Source organism: Ursus arctos, unplaced genomic scaffold (assembly GCF_023065955.2).
Source record: "Ursus arctos isolate Adak ecotype North America unplaced genomic scaffold, UrsArc2.0 scaffold_5, whole genome shotgun sequence".
In the NCBI taxonomy this organism is placed as follows: domain Eukaryota; kingdom Metazoa; phylum Chordata; class Mammalia; order Carnivora; family Ursidae; genus Ursus; species Ursus arctos.
In genome coordinates this window covers 1,564,299-1,587,520 of record NW_026623067.1, presented here as the reverse complement: position 1 = coordinate 1,587,520, position 23,222 = coordinate 1,564,299, and the positions used below count along the sequence as shown (strand labels likewise).

At 44.9% G+C, this 23,222-nt stretch overlaps 1 long non-coding RNA gene across 1 annotated transcript; it reads right to left on the bottom strand.

Annotated features, from left to right (window-relative positions):
* Window positions 1-4,370: 4,370 nt before the first annotated feature.
* Window positions 4,371-5,080, bottom strand: LOC130542804 (uncharacterized). The gene is made up of 3 exons (XR_008957646.1): window positions 4,996-5,080; window positions 4,668-4,860; window positions 4,371-4,476 (listed from the first exon to the last, which is right to left on the bottom strand). It is a non-coding gene; the product is annotated as an uncharacterized LOC130542804 (long non-coding RNA).
* Window positions 5,081-23,222: the final 18,142 nt, after the last annotated feature.

Genomic DNA, 23,222 nt, shown 5'->3' with positions numbered 1-23,222 from the left:
GGGTCTGCACCTCAGGAAAACTGTTTCCATGGGAAGCCGGCTTTTTGCAAAGGGGTCTCAGGGCCGTGGGCCTCGGCTGTCCCTCCGGCTCCCCAAAGCACAGGGACGAGGTGAGGGGCTTAGACCATGGCTGGGCAATGTTGTTTCTTACACCTGGGTGTGTGGCATTGTTTACCTGGCTACCCCCACTTGGGATAGGTGTTCCACAGCAAGCACCTATTGTTCGTCGGAAGCCGTTTTTGCCTCAGGGGTCTCCGGGCTGTGTTCGTTGGGGTTTAACTTCTGCTAGCAAAACCGCCAGGTTGAGGGAAGGGTTCAGACTGTGCCTGGGCCCTGTGGTCTCTTCCAGTTCAGTGTATGGCATTTCCTTCCCCTTACCACAGGCACCTGGGAGCATGTCTGCACGTGGAGAAAGACTTTCCCGTGGGAAGCCGGTTTTTGTCAAACGGGTCCCAGTGCTCTGCTCCTCTCTTTTCACTCCTGCTGCCAGAAGCCCAGGGAGGATGGGAGGGCTTAGAACATGGCTGGGCACTGTGGTTTCTTCCAGAGAAGTGGATGGCATTTGCTTTACCTTGCCACAACCACTTGTGAGAGTGTCTGCACCTCAGGAAAACTCTTTCCATGGGAAGCCGGCTTTTTGCAAAGGGGTCTCAGGGCCTTGGGCCTCGGCTGTCCCTCCAGCTCCCCAAAGCACAGGGACGAGGTGAGGGGCTTAGACCATGGCTGGGCAATGTTGTTTCTTACACCTGGGTGTGTGGCATTTTGTTGAGCTGGCTACCCCCACTTGGGATAGGTTTTCCACAGCAAGCACCTATTGTTCGTCGGAAGCCGTTTTTGCCCCACGGGTCTCCGGGCTGTGTTCGTTGGGGTTGAACTCCTGCTAGCAAAACCGCTGGGTTGAGGGCAGGGTTCAGACTGTGCCTGGGCCCTGCGGTCTCTTCCAGGTCAGTGTATGGCATTTCCTTCCCCTTGCCCCAGGCACTTGGGAGCTTGTCTGCACGTGGAGAAAGACTTTCCCGTGGGAAGCCGGTTTTTGTCAAACGGGTCCCAGTGCTCTGCTCCTCTCTTTTCACTCCTGCTGCCAGAAGCCCAGGGAGGATGGGAGGGCTTAGAACATGGCTGGGCACTGTGGTTTCATCCAGAGAAGTGGAGGGCATTTGCTTTACCTTGCCACAACCACTTTTGAGAGGGTCTGCACCTCAGGAAAACTGTTTCCGTGGGAAGCCGGCTTTTTGCAAAGGGGTCTCAGGGCCGTGGGCCTCGGCTGTCCCTCCGGCTCCCCAAAGCACAGGGACGAGCTGAGGGGCTTAGACCATGGCTGGGCAATGTTGTTTCTTCCACCTGGGTGTGTGGCATTTTGTTGAGCTGGCTACCCCCACTTGGGATAGGTTTTCCACAGCAAGCACCTATTGTTCGTCGGAAGCCGTTTTTGCCCCAGGCGTCTCCGGGCTGTGTTCCTTGGGCTTGAACTCCTGCTAGCAAAACCGCCGGGTTGAGGGAAGGGTTCAGACTGTGCCTGGGCCCTGTGGTCTCTTCCAGGTCAGTGTATGGCATTTCCTTCCCCTTGCCACAGGCACCTGGGAGCATGTCTGCACGTGGAGAAAGAATTTCCTGTGGGAAGCCGGTTTTTGTCAAACGGGTCCCAGTGCTCTGCTCCTCTCTTTTCACTCCTGCTGCCAGAAGCCCAGGGAGGATGGGAGGGCTTAGAACATGGCTGGGCACTGTGGTTTCTTCCAGAGAAGTGGAGGGCATTTGCTTTACCTTGCCACAACCACTTGTGAGAGGGTCTGCACCTCAGGAAAACTCTTTCCATGGGAAGCCGGCTTTTTGCAAAGGGGTCTCAGGGCCTTGGGCCTCGGCTGTCCCTCCGGCACCCCAAAGCACAGGGACGAGGTGAGGGGCTTAGACCATGGCTGGGCAATATTGTTTCTTACACCTGGGTGTGTGGCATTTTGTTGAGCTGGCTACCCCCACTTGGGATAGGTTTTCCACAGCAAGCACCTATTGTTTGTGGGAAGCCGTTTTTGCCCCAGGGGTCTCCGGGCTGTGTTCGTTGGGGTTGAACTCCTGCTAGCAAAACCGCTGGGTTGAGGGAAGCGTCCAGACTGTGCCTGGGCCCTGCGGTCTCTTCCAGGTCAGTGTATGGCATTTCCTTCCCCTTGCTACAGGCACCTGGGAGCATGTCTGCACGTGGAGAAAGACTTTCCCGTGGGAAGCCGGTTTTTGTCAAACGGGTCCCAGTGCTCTGCTCCTCTCTTTTCACTCCAGCTGCCAGAAGCCCAGGGAGGATGGGAGGGCTTAGAACATGGTTGGGCACTGTGGTTTCTTCCAGAGAAGTGGAGGGCATTTGCTTTACCTTGCCAGAACCACTTGGGATAGGGTCTGCACCTCAGGAAAACTGTTTCCATGGGAAGCCGGCTTTTTGCAAAGGGGTCTCAGGGCCGTGGGCCTCGGCTGTCCCTCCGGCTCCCCAAAGCACAGGGACGAGGTGAGGGGCTTAGACCATGGCTGGGCAATGTTGTTTCTTACACCTGGGTGTGTGGCATTTTGTTGAGCTGGCTACCCCCACTTGGGATAGGTGTTCCACAGCAAGCACCTATTGTTCGTCGGAAGCCGTTTTTGCCCCAGGGGTCTCCGGGCTGTGTTCGTTGGGGTTTAACTCCTGCTAGCAAAATCGCCAGGTTGAGGGAAGGGTTCAGACTGTGCCTGGGCCCTGTGGTCTCTTCCAGGTCAGTGTATGGCATTTCCTTCCCCTTACCACAGGCACCTGGGAGCATGTCTGCACGTGGAGACTTTCCCGTGGGAAGCCGGTTTTTGTCAAACGGGTCCCAGTGCTCTGCTCCTCTCTTTTCACTCCTGCTGCCAGAAGCCCAGGGAGGATGGGAGGGCTTAGAACATGGCTGGGCACTGTGGTTTCTTCCAGAGAAGTGGTGGGCATTTGCTTTATATTGCCACAACCACTTGGGATAGGGTCTGCGCCTCAGGAAAACTTTTTCCGTGGGAAGCCGGCTTTTTGCGAAGGGATCTCAGGGCCGTGGGCCTCGGGTGTCCCTCCGGCTCCCCAAAGCACAGGGACGAGGTGAGGGGCTTAGACCATGCCTGGGCAATGTTGTTTCTTACACCTGGGTGTGTGGCATTTTGTTGACCTGGCTTCCCCCACTTGGGATAGGTGTTCCACAGCAAGCACCTATTGTTCGTCGGAAGCCGTTTTTGCCCCAGGGGTCTCCGGGCTGTGTTCGTTGGGGTTGAACTCCTGCTAGCAAACCCGCCGGGATGAGGGAAGGGTTCAGACTGTGCCTGGGCCCTGCGGTCTCTTCCAGGTCAGTGTATGGCATTTCCTTCCCCTTGCCACAGGCACCTGGGAGCATGTCTGCACGTGGAGAAAGACTTTCCCGTGGCAAGCCGGTTTTTGTCAATCTCATAGGGAAGAAACAGAAACTCTTTGGCATAACCTGACTCACCCAGCATCAGGAAAGCAGTTCCAGAACTCAGCCCAGTGCCCCTGTCGCATTCCCAATTGAAGCCACCACCATGCCTCTATCGAAAGGAGTTCCCAAAGACTCTCCTCTGACTCCACCACCAAAGAAACAGCAGATTGAATATGGCACTTCAAAATATCGAGATGATACATCTAGTATAGTTAGATACACAAGGTTTACCTTTTTTTATTGTTTTTTATTAAATAATGTTATAGTGTCCATACAGTACAGTAAATTTCGATGATACATTAGTTGCGTATAACACCCAGTGCACCATGCAATATGTGCCCTCCTTACTACCCATAAGCAGCCTATATTTTAAACAGGAAAATGCTGCTCTGAATAATTTTGAATTTTCCCTCGACCCCCATTGTAACTCTTGGGATGAAAAGACTAATCAGTGATGAAACATCACCTTTGACAATTGGAAAGACATCATCCATATTTGTATGTGACGACAAAAGGCCATCTAACATTAAATGGTGGCCACTCACCCATATCTTAGGCCCAACTGTATAAACACTGTCAAACGTATATCTTAAAAATAGACAAAGAGTAAACCTCACCTTCCCTTTCTAATGAAAGAGTGTTTCTAGGAAACAGCTGTTCAAAATACATTCATAAGCAGTCAATGAACAGAGAAAATGGGATCCCCTGCAAAGTGCTCCAAGCTCAGAAACTAAGTACCTCCTTCACCAAATTCAGAACGCTGACAACTATTACTTAAGTTTTACTTCATGGCTCAACTAGAGAAAAGAGAAAAACCCAGGAGATGGTGGGTTAATGAGAGGTTTTACTTCCAGTCCTGATGTGGATATGACATTTCTCCAAATGGACCTGCTGCTTTCTCTGAATGCTGGATCCCGTATCAAGCTGCCTCACTGACTCAGATGCAGACGTTCAGAACGTCGGGTCTCGCGGAGCCAGAGCAGAGAAGTGTTGTCAGATGGGGAGAAGCAGCTCCTCGGACCTAAAGCCTGCACACCTGCTGTGGTTTCTGGGAGAAGGGGAAACATAGACTTGTCTTTTAGTAGTAATTATCTCCCAGCCCATTGCCACCATTCCCAGGAAACAGCTAGCACAATGCTGAAGTTGGGTAACGGCTCTGGGCCTTCCTAGCGCCACACCTGTGCCTGAGGGAACAGGGAATACCCTGCTGAACTCGGGGAACTCCTCAAGGTCCATTACCTGCACTGTGTCGGGGGACAGGGGCACCGCACTGAAGTTGGGGACTGTGCGGTCCTTTCTCTCGCTCTTCCTGGGGAACACGGGAAACCCTGGAATGTCTGCGAACCATCCCACAAAAGCTTTGCTGAGCGGGTGCCCTGGAGTTCCTGGGTCTGGGGTGTATGGCCAGTTGACGGAGACTAGGCAGAAGAGACTTTCAAGGGAAAAAGGAAAGAAACCTGAGTCTCCATGATGAACTCTCTCAACATGCCCTTCCAGAACCCCGCCTCTTACCCGGGGTGCCCCTACTCCCAGAAAGCCCACCTATGGCCACACAGCATGCACTCACCCAGCCAGGAACTCCACAGGTCCACTCTCTCAAAACTCCACTTCCTTGGCTCCTGGTCTGCGTCCTTGGGCTGCTCCGGATCTGCACACAGAGATGTAGCTCCACCCCCATGGGGTGATTGCTTGGGGAGTATGATGCTTCCAACTCCTTGAATGCCAGGCAACCGGCCCCATGACTCACAACTCTGGGAGTGCAGAGGTCCAGGAGGCACCTCCTTGGCTAAACGCCCTGAGCAGGCATGACGGGGATCATGGGCAGGGCTGCAATCACACACGCACACACACACACACACACACACGGCCCCTTTCGCGGACCCCTCTAGCTGCAGACCACCCTCAGAGCCCTGCCCCTTCCCTTCTGCACCAACCCTTCCTGCAAGGGTGTGCCTGGTTCCTGGCAAGGTCAGCTGCTCTCAGACTGTTCCAGCCTTGGGCTTTAGGAAATGCAATGCTTTTATGCATATCCAAGGCAATTTTAAGCGCCAAAAGGAATGCTCCAAGCGGGAATAGCTTTGCCTTCTTGTCTCACCCATGGAGTGGATAGTGCTTCTCAGACCTTCAAAACATCCTTCTAGGGTGAGCCCATTTGTGCTGCAATCTATATACACATGCTTAGTTCTACAGGGAAGGAAGGAAAAGCCGGCCTTCTGTCGCGGTTGTGAACCAGGAACATTTATTTTTCACTTGAAAACAGAGTGTTATTGTCGACACTAAATGAAGGAACCTTTTAAAACATTTTAGAGAGGAAGGAAGAGAGTTTTATTCAAACCCAAGTCAAGGACAGCTGCCTGGGAGACACAATCTTCACAAAGAAGAGAGTGCTCCAGGGAAGGAACATTTAGGGCAGGGTCATATATTTGTTCTGAGTTGTGCTACGTACAGTTATACATCACGATGAGGAAGAAGGTTCCAGAAAGTGACAGACTTTTTCTTATGTTTTCAGTATGTACAAATCAGTATGACTTTAATCTTATGGGAGCAAGAAAGGTTCTTTTGTGTTCTCACCTTGATGTTGGCAAAGGCATTTTTTGGTTCTCTTTTTCTTTTTGATGCATATGGACAATAAGTGCTGGGGGCAGAAATAGGGCCCATGCTTTGAGGGTTTGCCCAGTCATTTTGAGCTGGGTAAAATGTTAAAGGAGAGCTTTCCTGGGAGGCCAAGATCAGGCCTCACAGATGGTATGACATAAAAATTACTCTTATCCTTATCATCACTACCAAATGGTGGAACGTGAGATGAAAGCACCTTTCCAATAGTAAAGAGACATCAAAGGACCCCTACAGAAGGTTACCTGCTCCATGGTCAACACAGGTAACAGAGGCGTTCATGGTCTCTGGACTCCTCCCCTTGTCCTGCCCAAATCTCTGAAACATAGAGATCATTTACAGTCAGAATTTTAGACATCTTAGAGATGTCTGGCACCATTCCCTTGGACTACAGAATACAACAGAATAGCTCACTGTCACAACACGAAAGTGCCCCTGGATACACTAAGTTCTTTCTCCGCAACGTTGGCCTTAATGAAATCATAATCGTAACATAGAAACACTACGATGGTTGGGAATAAGTTATCACAGGTAAGGGAATATTTAGGAAATCTTTAGAAGCATTGTCTCACTCTATAGAAGAGGCTAACTGCTTTAAATACTATTTCCGACCTTACAGGACACTCTACAGACCAGAGCCTCCATCAATTAAAAAAGCATAGTTCTTTCAGTCACTTTAATATCAGAAAAATAGTATAGTATCTCTATTCCTACGGATCTTTAAGTCTCCGACTCAAAGGTCCTCCACTGAGAGAATTATCTTCATGATCATGATGGGCAGAGGTGAAAAGGCAGCCGAATTCATTCCATTTGGCCACACAACAAGAAAATCCTAATACTTCCTAGGTTTCCAGATTGAGAAGACCAGGGGTAGAGCGAAATGGTACCTTGTATGGAAGAACAAGGGATTTGGAGTCAGTTTGGAGATCACACTTAGGTTTCTGACACTAAAATCCTCTGTAATTCATATCATTTCTGAGCCTTTGTCTATCCACCTAAAAATGGGACTCATTCTATCTACACCCCAGTTGAGAAGTTTACGAGGGAGAATGCTACTCAGAGCCAGTATGGATTCTCCCAAGAGCAGGTGCTCAGGAGCCATAATTACCATTGGGTCTATATCTTTTCCAGAGAAAAGAACACATGGTGAAACCGTGTTTCGAAAAGATGACTCACAAGATGATTTTCACACTTTCATGAAGGTCAAGAAACTGCTATTTTGTTGTAATTCTCTCAGAAATCATGTTATTAGCCTAGTGGGGACAATAGCAACATCATCACTAGGAGTGGGGAGCTTCTCATCTCCATATGGCTATGTTGACTACCTTAACACAATGCCACCAGAAAGGAAAGCTGGAGGGAGGTGTGTGTGGGCACAGGCCAAGGCTGCCAGGTGTGCCTGGGACATGCAGAACTCTGATAGGAGGCTTAAGTCCTGTCTATGTTAGGATAGTCAGTGCTCTTCAGAGACAAAGGGCCATTGTGTGTGAGCCCTGATGTAGAAAAGGTGGAAAATGTCCATTGCGATTCCTTCTCTGACCCTTAGGATATACAGCAAAGTTACATTGAATTTTTAAACATGGAGGGATTTCCTGGTCTTCTTTTCATGAGGACTCGGGCTCTATTCTTTGGTGGCCTAAGAATAGAATCTAGTTAGTTTCAGGATGTTAAAATGTAGACATGATTCATGGAACAACATATCATCTGTTTGGGTAAATAGTCTATGACCACTGGAAATAATGTATTCTGCACGTATTATGCAATATTACATAGACGTCAATTAGGTCACATTTGTTACCAATGTTTTGCCTGCTTTTTCCATCAGATATTGAGAAAGGCATATTAAAATTTCCAAACAAAATTTCCAAAAAAAGAGGATGCCGATCAAAAATGTTGTGTGAAAACGAAAAGAAAGTGCCATCACTCCATTCAGCGAATCAGGTTTGTGCAGAGAGACAGTAACGTTGATCACTGAAGACACCAGGGTTTTCCAATATGTGTGTTGAACCTTGAGGAAACTGCCATAGATGTAACTCTCAGTAAGAAGAGCATGGTAAGGGTCTTCCAACTCCCATCCTCTGTCATGATGATGGAAGCATGTTGCAGAGTGGGAATGAAAGCATAAGGGCCACTAACCAATCTTCAAGGAAGAACATTGTATCAAAGCCATCATTCACCTGACATCTTCGGTCGTGAAGATGAAACTATTGGCACAGGTGTCTAAGAAAACATAAGGAAAGTGCCATATACTGAAGTCCACGAAAGAACACCATAGAGAAAGCATCTTGCGTCTCACAGTCTTCTGTCATAAAAACGGAAGTATGTGCAAAACTGTCTGTGAAAACAGACGCATAAAGCGCGTTGTTTCACTCTATACAGGAACACTATTGACACCATGTCTCAACTCACAACTTCTGTAGTGAAGACAGAAGCCTTGGTAAGAATGTGTGCGAGCTCATAAAGAAGTGCCGTCTACTTAATTCTAAGAACCAAATCTGTGTAGATAGAAAACAATATCAAACCAACCTCCTGACAAATGGATCAACCGGGGTTTCTTTCCTGTGTGTTGAACCTTAACGAAAGTGCCATAAACTTAATAGTAGGTGAGAGCACTGGGTAGATAGCATCTTTCAACCAACAAATTCTGTCATGAAGATGGAAACGTTTGCATCATTGCCCTGAAAGCATAAGGAAAGTGGCAGAGACTTAGCTTCAAGAAACGACCGTACCGAATCCATCCTTCAAGGCACGTCTTCTTTTACGAAGTTGGAAGCATTCTCAGAAGTGTTTCTCAGCATAAGGGAATTATCGTACGCTTAACTTTATGAGGGAAATCCGTAGGACACTGTCTGAACCTCAGATCTTTTCTCATGAGGCTGAAAGCATTGGCTCAAGGGTAAAGGAACTTGTAAAGAAATGACGTTTACTCCACTCTGAGCACCAAGGTTCTGTATAGAGAATGAAACTTCAAACATCCTGATGCATGAAGAGAGAAGCTTTTTCAAATATCTGTGTTGAACGGTAAAAGAAGTGCCATACGCTTAGCACTATTAAAGAGCACCATCTGGAGACAACTTTCCAAATCAAGTTCATGAGGGTGGATGTATGTTCCAAAATCTGCATGAAACCTAAGGAACATTCTGTATGCTCAGGTAAGAACACCCTTGGAAAAGATCTTTCAACTCACATCTTCTGTAATGAAGATGGGAGTACTTGCAGAAGTGCAAGTGAAAGCATAAGGAGAGGTCCTATCTAAGTAGTTGTGAGAAACAACTCCGTGTTGATAGAAGGCAACATCGAAGTAACATGGTGACCCATGAATATACACCCATTGTCCAGCACGTGCCTTGAACCTTAAGGAAAAGGGCACTATATACAAATCTCAGTCAGAACACCGAATGGACACCATCTTCCAAGTCACAGCTTCTGTGAGGATGATCGCAAGTTTTTCAAGTGTCTACGAATGCATAAGGAAGATGTCACCTACTTTACACTAGGAGAGAATACTCTATCTAAAAGCATCTTGCACCTCACATCTTTTCTCATGAAGTGGGAGCATTGTGCAAAACAGTGCCTGCGAGCATCAAGATAATGCACTTCGTTTAAAACTGTAATAATACTACACAGAAAGCATCACTCAACTCACTTCTTTCATGAGGATGAAAGCCGTTCGAAAAGGTTGTGTGAAAACAAAAAGAAAGTGCAATCAGTCAATTAGCTAAAGAGTTTGTGTAGAGAGACGGCAGCTTTGATCAGTGAAGACACTAGGGCTTCCCTATATGTGTTTCCTTAAGGTTCACTTAAGGAAACAGCCCCAGATGTAACTCTCAGTAATAGGAGTGCATGGAAACAGTCTTCCAACTCCCGTCGTCTGTCATGATGATGGAAGAATGTTTCAGAGTGGGAATGAAAGCATAGGGAAAGGGCCAATAACGAATATTTAAGACAGAATATTGTATCGAAGCCATCTTTCACCTCACGTATTCGATCATGAAGATGAAAGCATTTCAACAGGCGTCTAAGAAAACATAAGGAAAGTACCATATACTGAACTCTCTGAAAGAACACCATAGAGAAAGCATCTTGCATCTCACAGTTTTTCTTTTTTTTTCTTTTTTTAATGTTTTATTATGTTTGTCAACATACAGTGCATCCCCAGTTTCCGATGTAAGGCTCGATGATTCATTAGTTGCGTATAACACCTAGTGCACCATGCAATACGTGCCCTCCTTACCACCCATCACCGGTCTATCCCATTCCCCCACCCCCCTCCCCTCTGAGGCCCTCAGTTTGTTTCTCATAGTCCATAGTCTCTCATGTTTCATTCCCCCTTCTGATTACCCCCCCTTTCTTTATCCCTTTCTTCTCCTACCGATCTTCCTAGTTCTTTTGTTCCATAGACGAGAGAAATCATATGATAGTTGTCTTTCTCTGCTTGACTTATTTCACTTAGCATTAGCTCCTCCAGTGCCATCCATGTTGTAGCAAATGTTGAGAACTCGTTCTTTCTGATAGCTGAGTAATATTCCATTGTATGTATGGACCACAACTTCTTAATCCAGTCATCTGTTGAAGGGCATCTCGGCTCCCTCCACGATTTAGCTATTGTGGACATTGCTGCTGTGAACATTAGGGTGCATATGGCCCTTCTCTTCACTACGTCTGTATCTTTGGTGTAAACACCCAGTAGTGCAATGGCTGAATCATAAGGTAGCTCAATTTTTAACTTTTTAAGGGACCTCCACACTGTTTTCCAGAGTGGCTGTACCAACTTGCATTCCCACCAACAATGTAGGAGGGATCCCCTTTCTCCACATCCTCTCCAACAATTGTTGTTTCTTGCCTTGTCTATTTTTGCCATTCTAACTGGCGTAAGGTGGTATCTCAGTGTGGTTTTGATTTGAATTTCCTTGATGGCTAATGATTTTGAACATTTTTTCATGTGTCTGTTAGCCATTTGTATGTCTTCATTGGAAAAGTGTCTGTTCATTATCTTCTGCCCATTTTTTGATTTGTTTCTCCTGTATTGAGTTTGAGGAGTTCTTTGTATATCTTGGATACCAGTCCTTTATCTGTAGTGTCATTTGCAAATATCTTCTCCCATTCCGTGGGCTGCCTCTTTGATTTTCTGACTGTTTCCTTGACTGTGCCAAACTTTTAATCTTGATGAAGTCCCATAAATTCATTGTATCTTTTGTTTCTCTTGCCTTTGGGGATGTATCATGAAAAAGGTTGTTTTGGCTGATGTCGTGGAGGTTGCTGCCTATGTTCTCCTCTAGAATTTTGATGGATTCCCATCGAGGTCTTTCATCCATTTGGAGTTTATTTTTGTGTATGGTGTGAGATAGTGGTCAAGTTTCATTCTTTTGCATGTAGCTGTCCAATTTTCCCAGCACCATTTATTGAAGAGACTTTTTTCCCACCGGATGTTTTTTCCTCCTTGCTCAAATATTAGCTGCACAAAGAGCCGAGGGTCCATTTCTCTGTTCTCTATTCTGTTCCATTGGTCTATGTGTCTGCTTTTGTGCCAGTAGCATGCTGTCTTTGTGATCACAGCTTTGTAGTACAGCTCGAAATCTGGCATTGTGATGCTCCCAGCTTTATTTTTCCTTTTCAACAGTTCCTTGGAGATTCATGGCTTTTTCTGTTTCCATGCAAATTTAAGGACTATTTGTTCCAGTTCTTTGAAAAATGTCCTCAGTATTTTGATCGGGATAGCATTGAAAGTGTAGATGGCTCTGGGTAGCATGGACATTTTAACTATGTTAATTCTTCTGATCCTTGAGCATGGAATACCTTTCCATCTTTTTATGTCTTCCTTAATGTCTTTCAAGAGTGATTTATAGTTTCTAGAATATAGGTCCTTTACGTCTCTGGTTAATTCTAAGGTAACGTACGGTTTTTGGTGCTATTGTAAGTGGGATGGATTCCCTAATTTCTCTTTCTTCGGTCTAGTTATTCGTGTACAGAAATGCAACTGATTTCTGAGTATTGATTTTGTATCCCACCACATTACTGAATTGCTCTATAACTTCTAATAGTTTGGGAGTGGCTTCTTTTGGGTTTTCCATATAGAGTATCATGTCATCTGCGAAGAGAGACATTTTGACTTCTTCTTTGCCGATTTGAATACCTTTGATCCCTTTTTGTCGTCTGATTGCTGTTGCAAAGACTTCCAGTACTATGTTGAATAATAGTGGCGAGAGTGGGCATCCTTGTCGAGTTCCTGATCTTAAGGGAAAGGCTTCCAGCTTTTCCCCATTGAGAATAATATTTGCAGTAGGCTTTTCATAGATGGCTTTTATGAGATTGAGAAATGTACCCTCTGTTCCTACACTCTGAAGGGTTTTAATCAGGAAAGGATGCTGTATTTTGTCAAATGCTTTTTCGGCATCAATTGAGAGGATCATATGGTTCCTGAGTCTTTTCTTGTTGATATGATATATCACGCTGATGGATTTGCGAATATTGAACCACGCTTGCATCCCAGGTATGAATCCCACTTGATCGTGATGGGTAATCCTTTTAATGTACTGTTGGATTTTATTAGCAAGTATCTTGTTGAGGATTTTGGCGTCCATATTCATTAGGGAAATCGGTCTGTAATTCTCCTTTTTGAGGGGGTCTTTGCCTGGTTTGGGGATCAAGGTAATATTGGCCTCATAGAATGAGTTTGGTAGCTTTCCTTCTGTTTCTATTTTTTGAAATAGCTTTAGGAGAGTAGGTATTATTTCTTCTTTGAATGTTTGGTAGAATTCCCCAGGAAAACCGTCCGGGCCTGGAGTTTTGTTATTTGGAAGGTTGTTTATCACTGACTCAATTTCTTCATCATTAATTGGCCTGTTTAAGAAATCAATTTTTTCCTCTTTCAATCTTGGTAGTTTATAGGTTTCCAGGAAGGATTCCATCTCTTCCAGATTGCTTAGTTTATTGGCATATAGCTGTTGATAAAAATTTCTAATAATCCTTCCAATTTCAATGGTGTTCATCGTGACCTCTCCTTTTTCATTCATAATATTAATATTCGGGTCCTTTCTCTTTTCTTTTGGATGAGCGTTGCCAGTGGTCTGTCAATTTTATTGATTCTCTCAAAGAACCAGCTTCTAGTCCTGTTGATCTGCTCTACTGTACTTCTGGTTTCTGCTTGATTGATTTCAACTCTAATTTTGGTCAACTGCTTCCTCGTGCGTGGATTAGGCCTGTCCCTCTGTTGCTGTTTCAGCTTCTTGAGGTGAGAATATAAAAACTGCATTTTAGATTTTTCTATTCTTTTGAGTGAGGCTTGGATGGCTATGTATTTCCCCCTTAGGACTGCCTTTGCAGTATCCCATAGGTTTTTGAACTGTTGTATTTTCATTCGCATTGGTCTCCATAAATTGTTTAATTTGATTTTTGATTTCCTGGTTTATCGAGTCATTCCTAAGCAGGATGGTTCTTAGTCTCCAGGTGTCTGAGTTTCTTCCAAATTTTTCCTTGTGGTTGAGTTTCGATTTCAGAGCGTTGTGGTCTGAGAATAATTCAATAATTCAATAATTTCAATCTTTTGGTATCGGTTGAGACCTGTTTTGTGTCCCAGAACATGGTCTATTCTTGAGAATGTTCCATGGGCATTAGAATAGAATGAGTATTCTTTGGTTCTGGGGTGTAGTGTTCTATATATATCTATGAGGTCCAACTTGTCGAGTATGGCATTCAAAGCCTTTGATTCTTTGCTTAGTTTTTGCCGGGGTGTTCTGTCTATTTCTGAGAGTGGAGTGTTGAGGTCCCCTACTATTAATGTATTTTTATTTATATGTCTCTTTATTCTGGTTAAGAGTTGGCTTGTGTATCTTGCTGCTCCCCTGTTGGGGGCATATATATTTATAATTGTCATATCCACTTGTTGAATACTTCCTTTAAGAATAATATAGTGCCCTTCTGCATCTCTAACAATAGTCTGTAGTTTAAAATCCAATTTATCTGATATGAGAATTGCTACCCTAGCTTGCTTTTGAAGTCCATTTGCGTGAAAGATGGAACTCCATCCCCTTACTCTCAGTCTGAATGCATCTTTGGGTTCGAAATGAGTCTCTTGTATACAGCAAATGGATGGGTCATTTCTTTTTATCCAATCTGCAACCCTTCTTTTTCTTTTAAGATTTCATTTATTAATTTGACAGCAAAACAGCCAGTGAGAGAGGGAACACAAGCAGGGGGAGTAGGAGAGGAAGAAGCAGGCTCACAGCGGAGGAGCCTGATGTGGGGCTCGATCCCACAATGCCGGGATCACGCCCTGGCTGAAGGCAGACGCTTAACTGCTGTTCCACCCAGGCGCCCTGCATCTCACTGTCTTCTGGCATGAAAAAGGAAGCATGTGAAAAAGTGTGTACAAAAAGAGATGCATAAAGCGCGTTGCCTCACTCTATAGAACACTGTATAGACATCATGTCTCAACTCACAACTTCTGTTGTGAAGATGGAAGCCTTGGCAAGAGTGTGTGCAAGCACGTAGAGAAAGGGCTGTCTACTTAATTCTGAGAACCAAATCTGTCTAGATAGAAAACGATATCGAACCCACCTCCTGACAAATGGATCAACCAGGGTTTTCTTCCCTATGTGTTGAAACTTAAGGAAAGTGCCATAAACTTAGTAGGTGAGAGCACTGGGTAGATAGCATCTTACAAACCACGACTTCTGTCATGAAGACGAAAATGTTTGCAACGTTGTGGTGAAAACATAAGGAAAGTGGCAGACACATGGCTCCAAAAAAGGACAGTACCTAATCCATCTTTAAAGGCACGTGTTCTTTCATGAAGCGGGAAGCATATACAAGAGAGTGTTTCTCAGCTTAAGGGAATTATCGTATGCTTAACTTTACAAGAGAACTCCATAGAATACCCTCTGAAACATCTTTTCACATGACCCTGGAAGCATTGGCTAAAGGGTGAGGGAATGTGTAAAGAAATGCCATTTACTTGACTCTGAGCACAAATGTTCTATATAGAGGAAGAGATTTCAAACATCCTGATGTATGAAGAGAGATTTTCAAATCTCTCTGTTGAACCGTAAGAGAAGTGCCATATGCTTAACACTAAGAAAGAGCACCATCTAGAGACAACCTTCCAAATCACAACTACCTTCATGAAGATGGATGTATGTTCCAAAACTGTATGAAAACCTAAGGAACATGCTGTATGCTCAGGTAAGAACACCCTTGGAAAAGATCTCCCAACTCACATCTTCTGTAATGAAGATGGAAGTACATGCAGAAGTGTGAGTGAAAGCATAAGGAGAGGTCCTAAGTAGTTGTGAGTACCAGGTCAGTGTTGATAGGCAACATCGAAGTAACATGGTGACCCAGGAATATATATGCATTGTCCAATACGTGCGTTGAACCTTAAGGAAAGAACAATATACCCAAATCTCAGTCAGAACACCGAATGGACACCCTCATCCAAGTCACATCTTCTGTTAGGAAGATGTCAAGATTTTCGAAAGTGTCTACAAATGCATAGGGAAAGGGACACCTACTTTACTCAAGGAGAGAACACTCTATATAAAAGCGTCTTGCACCTCACATCTGGTGTCATGAATTGGGAGCATTGTACAAAACTGTGCCTGCAAGCATCAAGATAATGCCTTTTGTTGAACCATGTAAGAACACTACAAGGAAAGCATCTCTCAACTCACATCAGTCATGAGGAGGAAAGCCCTTCAAAAGTTGTGTGAAAACGAAAGGAAAGTGCCATCAGTCAATTCAGCGAACCATGTTTTTGTAGAGACAAGGCAACATTGATCAGTGAAAACAGCAGGGTTTCCCAATACGTGTGTTGAACCTTAAGGAAACAGCCATAGACGTAATCTCAGGAAGAAGAGGTATGGAAAGGGTTTTCCAAGTTCCATAATCTGTCATGATGATGGAAGCATGTGTCTGATTGGGAATAAAAGCATAAGGAAAGGGAGGTGAACCAACTTTAGGAAAGAACATTGTACCGAGGCCATCTTTGAAGTCACGTCTTCAGTCTTGATGAAACCGTTTGTACAAGTGCCTAAGAAAACATAAGGAAAGTGCCATGTACTGAATCTACGAAGGAACACCGTAGAGAAACCATCTGGCATCTCACAGTCCTCTGTCATGAAAACGGAAGCTTCTGCAAATATGTGTAAGAAAGAGACACATAAATCTCCTGGAGCATGCAGGGGCGGCTGGCGGTGTTAGAAACACAGACAGAGAGACACTGGCCCTGTAGGTGAGAGCTGGGAAGCCCGGTGTGGGGCTCACATCCTGGACAGTGCAGGGTTGAGCAGCACCAACAGAAACAGAGTTAAAGTGGCCAGAACATCAGTGGAGAATGGTCCACAATCCATCTGTTCTGAGACAGAGGCTGAGATTCGGCCACTGCTGCTCTGACTCTCAGAAGAAGCACAGCAAACCACCAGGGAAAGCCGCCAGAGAAAAGAAGCCTGGAAAGACCGGCTCACAGTGTGCCCACCCCCATCCCCCTTCGCAGGGTACACAGAGACTCTACCCAAACAGGGTTGCCCAAGTATCGGCACGGCAGGCCCCTACCTCAGAAGGCAGGCTGAAAAATCAAGAAGCCCCCATACCTAAGATGCCTATAAAACAAGGGCGCACGGCCTGGGTCGTGGTCAATAATTTGGGCTCTGGACAACACCACAACCTCTCCTCTTCTGAATGATGAGGAGAAGTCCCCCCCCCCCCAGCAAAGAAAAGACAATGAGTTTGTGGCCTCTGCCACAGAACTTATGGATATGGATATAACCAAATTATCAGAAATGGAATTCAGAGTAACAATGGTCAAGATGATTTGTAGACTTGAAAAAAATATTGACAAAATTGTTAATGAGAACATAGAATCTCTAAGGGCAGAAATGTGAGCGAATCTGGCAGAAATTAAAAATTCTAGGAGCCAAATGCAGTCAAAACTAGAGGCTCTGTTGGCCAGGGTGAATGAGGCAGAAGGACGTATCAGCGAATTGGAAGATGGGTTAGTAGAGGAAAAAGCTAAAAGAGAATCTGGACTCAAAAAAATCCACACACAGGAATGTAGGTTACGGGAAATGACTGACTCAATAAAACGTTCCAGTGTCAGAATCATCGGCATTCCTGAGGACGTAGAGAAAAACAGAGGTCTAGAGGAGATATTTGAACAAATTGTAGCTGAAAACTTCCCTAATCTAGCAAGGGAAACAAACATTCGTGTCCAAGAGGCAGAGAGGACCCCTTCCAAGCTCAACCACGACAAACCCACGCCACGTCACGTCATAGTGCATTTCGCAAATATTAGATGCAAGGATACAGTATTGAAAGCGGCCAGGGCAAAGAAATTTCTCACGTACCAAGGCAAAGATATCAGAATTACGTCTGACCTCTCTACACAGACCTGGAATGAGATAAAGGGTTGGGGGGCATTTTTAAATCTCTTTCAGAGAAAAACATGCAGCCAAGGATTCTTTATCCAGCAAGGCTGTCATTCAGAATTCATGGAGAAATAAAGACCTTCCAAAATCGTGGTCATTGACCAATTTTTTTAACCACAAAATCAGCCCTACAGGAGATATTAAGGGGGGGGGGTTCTATAAAAGTAAAAAGGCCCCAAGAGTGATACAGAACATAAAGTCACAATCTATGGAAACAAAGACTTTACTGGCAATATGGCATCATTAAAATCACATCTCTCAATAATCCGTCTCAATGTAAATGGTCTAAATGCTCCCATAAAACACCACAGGGTTGCTGATTGGATAAAAAGACATGACCCATCCATTTGCTGTCTACAAACACTCATTTTGAACCTAAAGATACATTCAGACTAAAAGGATGGAATACCATCTTTCACGCCAATGGACCTGAAAAGAAAGCTGGGGTAGCAATTCTCATGTCAGATAGATTGGATATGAAACTAAAGACTATAGTTAGAGACACATAAGGGCACTATATTATTCTTAAAGGATGTATCCAACAAGTGGATATGACAATTATAAATATATATGCCCCCAACAGGGGAGCAGCAAGATACACAAGCCAACTCTTAACCGGAATAAAGAGATATATAGATAAAAATACATTAATAGTAGGAACCTCAACACTCCACTATCAGCAACAGAGCACCGGAGCAGAAAACCAACATAGAAACAAGAGCTTTGAATGCCATGCTAGACGAGTTAGACCTCATAGATATATATAGAACACTGTACCCCAGAACGAAAGAACACTCATTCTATTCTAATGCCCATGGAACATTCTCAAGATTAGACCATGTTCTGGGACACAAATCAGGTCTCAACTGATACGAAAAACTGAAATTATCCCCTCATATTCTCAGAACACAACACTCTGAAATTGGAACTCAAAAACAAGGAAGATTTTGGAAAAAAACTCAAACACTTGGAAACTAAGAACCATCCTGCTCAGGAATGACCCAATGAACCAGAAAATCAAAAATATATTTAAACAATTTATGGAGACCAACGGGAATGAAAACACAACAGTCCAAAACCTATGGGATACTGCAAAGGCAGTCCTAAGGGGGAAATACATAGCCATCCAAGCCTGACTCAAAAGAACAGAAAAATCTAAAATGCAGTTTTTATATTCTCACCTCAAGAAGCTGAAACAGCAACAGAGGGACATGCCTAATCCACTCATGAGAAAGCAGTTGACCAAAACTAGAGCAGAAATCAATGAACTAGAAACCAGAAGTACAGTAGAGCAGATCAACAGGACTAGAAGCTGGTTCTTTGAGAGAATCAATAAAATTTACAAAACACTGGCAAGACTTATACAAATGAATAGAGAAAGGACCTAAATTAATAAAATTATGAATGAAAAAGGAGAGGTCATGACCAACACCAATGAAATTGGAATGATTATTAGAAACTTTTACAAACAGCTATATGCCAATAAATTAAGCAATCTGGAAGAGATGGAGGCCGTCCTAGAAACCTATATACTACCAAGACTGAAACAGGAAGAAATTGACTTTTTAAACAGGCCAATTAATTATGAATAGATTGAGCCAGTGATAAACAACCTTCCAAATAACAAAACTCCATGCCCGGATGGTTTTCCTGGGGAATTCTACCAATCATACAAAGAAGAAATAATACCTATTCTCCTAAAGCTATTTCAAAAAATAGAAACAGAAGGAAAGCTACCAAACTCATTCTATGAGGCCAATATTACCTTGATCCCCAAACCAGGCAAAGACCCCCTCAAAAAGAAGAATTACAGACCAATTTCCCTAATGAATATAGATGCCAAAATCCTCAACCAGATTCTGGCTAATAGAATCCAACAGTACATTAAAACGATTATCCATCATGAACAAGTGGGATTCATTCCTGGGATGAAAGCGTGGTTCAATATTCGCGAATCGATCAGCGTGATACATCATATCAACAAGAAAAGACTCAGGAACCATATGATCCCCTCAACTGATCCAGAAAAAACATTTGACAAAATACAGCATCCTTTCCTGATTAAAACCCTTCAGAATGTAGGAATAGAGGGTTCATTTCTCAATCTCATAAAAGCCATCTATGGAAAGGCTACAGAAAATATTTTCAATGGGGAAAAGCTGGAAGCCTTTCCCTTAAGATCAGGAACTCAACAAGGATGCCCACTCTCGCCACTATTATTCAACATAGTACTAGAATTCCTTGCAACAGCAGACAACAAAAAGGGATAAAAGGTATCCAAATCAGCAAAGAAGTCAAAATGTCTCTCTTCACAGATGACATGATACTCTATATGGAAAACCCAATAGAATACACGCGCAAAATATGAGAAGTTATAGAGCAATTCAGTAATGGGGTGGGATAGAAAATCAATGCTCAGAAATCAGTTGCATTTCTATACACGAATAATGAGACTGAAGAAAGAGAAATTAGGGAATCCAGCCCATTTACAATAGCACCAAAAACCATATGTTACCTAGGAATTAACCAGAGACGTAAAGGACCTATATTCTAGAAACTATAAATCACTTTTGAAAGACATAGAGGAAGACACAAAGAGATGGAAAAATACTCCATGCTCATGGATCGGAAGAATTAACATAGTTAAAATGTCCATGCTACCCAGAGCAATCTACACTTTCAATGCTATCCCGATCAAAATACCGATGAGATTTTACAAAGAACTTGAAAAAACAGCCCTTAAATTTGTATGGAACCAGAAAAGGCCCCGAATCGCCAAGGAATTGTTGAAAAGGAAAAACAACGCTGGGGGCGTCACAATGCCAGATTTCAAGCTGTACTACAAAGCTGTGATCACAAAGACAGCATGGTACTGGCACAAAAGCAGACACATAGACCAATGGAACAGAATAGAGAACCCAGAAATGGGCCCTCGACTCTGGGCAACTGATTTTTGACAAAGCAGGAAACAACATCCAGTGGAAAAAAGACAGTCTCTTCAATACATGGTGCTGGGGAAATTGGACAGCTACATGCAAAAGAATGAAACGTGACCACTCCCTAACACCATACACAAAGATAAACTCTAAATGGATGAAAGACCTCAATGTGAGACAGAAATCCATCAAAATCCGAGAGAAGAGCATAGGCAGCAACCTCTATGACATCAGCCACAGCAACCTTTTTTATGACACATCTCCAAAGGCAAGAGAGAAAAAGATAAAATGAACTTGTGGGATTTCATCAATATAAAAACTGTTGCACAGCCAAGGAAACAGAAAAACAAAGAGACAGCCCACGGAATGGGAGAATACATTTGGAAATGATACTACAGAGAAAAGACAGGTATCCAAGATCTACAAAGAAGTTCTCAAACTCAATACGTGAGAAACAAATAAACATCATAAAATGGGCAGAAGATATGAACTGACACTTTTCCAGTGAAGACATAGAAATGGCTAACAGACACTTTAAAAAATGTTCAAAATCATTAGCCATCAGGGAAATTCATATCAAAATCACACGGAGATACCAACTTAAGCCAGTTAGAATGGCAAAAATTGACAAGGCAAGAAACAATTGTTAGAGAGGATGTGGAGAAAGGGGATCCCTCCTACATTGTTGGTGGGAATGCAAGTTGGTACAGCCACTTTGAAAAAGTTTGGAGGTCCCTTAAAAGATTAAAAATAGAGCTACCCTGTGTCCAGCCATTGCACTACTGGGTATTTAAACCAAAGATACAGACGTAGTGAGGAGAAGGGCCATATGCACCCCAATGTTCATAGCAGGGCTGTTCACAATAGCTATATCGTGGAAGGAGCCAAGATGCCCTTCAACATATGACTGGATTAAGAAGTTGTGGTCCAGGCAGGAGGGGTTAAGATGGCGGAGGAGTAGGGGACCGTTTTTTCAGCCGGTCCCCTGAGTCGAGCTGGATAGGTAACAGACCAGCCTAAATAACCACAGAACCAGCCTGAGACGCAGGAAGATACATCTGGATCTCTACAAATGAACATCTCCAGCGCTGAGTATTGAGGTACCAAGAGGGGAGCTGTAAACCGTGCACAGATATCCGAAGATAAACGGAAGGGGGAGGGAGCCACCGTGTTCGGGCGCCGGGAAGCGGCAGCCACCTGCACGGGGGAGCGGGCGGACTCACGGAGGGCACCCGCGAGAGTGGACTGAGACCGGTGAACCGTGAACGCGCTCCACCAGGCATCTCCCGGAACACCGGAATCCCGGTGTGCTCAGGGGATCCAGACTGAGACCGGGAGCTCCCGAAGCGCGCGCGGGGCGGCTGGCGGCTGGCGGGCCACCTGCACGGGGGAGCGGGCGGACTCGCGGTCGGCACCCGCGAAACAGCAGACTGAGACCCTGAACCGGGTGCGCGCGCCATCAGGTTTCTCACGAAACTCCGGAATCCTGGTGTGCTCACCGGGCATAGACTGAGACCAGGAGACCCGGGAGCGCCAGGGGCGGCCGGTGGCTGGCGGCATTAGAAACACAAAGGACAGAGACACGCCGGCCCTGGAAGTGAGGGCAGGGACAACGGGTGTGGGGCGCACATCCCGGGACACTGCAGGGTTGAGCAGCACCAACAGTAACAGAGTTAAAGTGGCCAGAACATCAGTGGAGAACGGGCCGCAATCCCTCTGTTCTGTGACAATGCAGCCTCTGCTGCTCTAACTCTCAGAAGAGGCATAGCTGACCGCCAGGGAAAGCTGCCAGAGAACAAAAGCCTGGAAATACCAGCTCAGAGAGTGCCCATCCCCATCCCCCCTCGCGGGGGACACGGAGACTCTAACCAAACAGGGTTGCCTGAGTATGGGCGTGGCAGGCCCCTCCCCCAGAACACAGAAGGCAGGCTGAAAAATCAAGAAGCCCACAACCCGAGGCACCTGGGTGGCGCAGTCATTGAGCGCCTGTCTCCGGCTTAGGGCGTGATCCCAGCGTTCCGGAAAGGAGTCCCTCATCGGGCTCTTCTGCTGGGAGCCTGCTTCTTCCTCTCTCAATCCCCTGCTTCTGTTCCGTTCTTGCTGACTGTCTGTCTCCCTCTCTCAGATAAGTAAATAAATAAAATCTTTAAAGAAGAAGCCCACATCTCTAAGATCCCTATAAAACAAGGGGCACGGCCTGGGACCCAGTCAATAATTTGCGCTCTGGACAACCCCGCAACCTCTCCTCATCAGAATGACAAGAAGGAGAAGCCACCCCCAGCAAAGAAAAGACAGTGAGACTGTGGCCTCTGCCACAGAAGTAACGGATATGGATGTAACCAAAGTATCAGAAATGGAATTCAGAGTAACAATGGTCAAGATGATGAGTAGACTTGAAAAAAGTATTAAGGAAAATGTTACTGAGAATATAGAATCCCTAAGGGCGGAAATGAGAGCGAATTTGACAGAAATTAAAAATTCTATGAGCCAAATGCAGGCGAACCTAGAGGCTCTGACGGCCAGGATCACCAAAGCAGAGGAAAGGGTTAGTGAATTGGAGGATGGGTTAATAGAGGAAAAAATTAAAATAGAAGATGGTCTTAAAAAAATCCACGCCCACGAATGTTGGCTACGGGGGATTACTGACTCAACGAAACGATCCAATGTTAGAATCATCGGCATCCCCGAGGGGGTGGAGAAAAACAGAGGTCTAGAAGAGATATTTGAACAAATTGTAGCTGAAAACTTCCCTAATCTAGCGAGGGAAACAAACATTCGTGTCCAAGAGGCAGAGAGGACCCCTCCCAAGCTCAACCACGACAAAC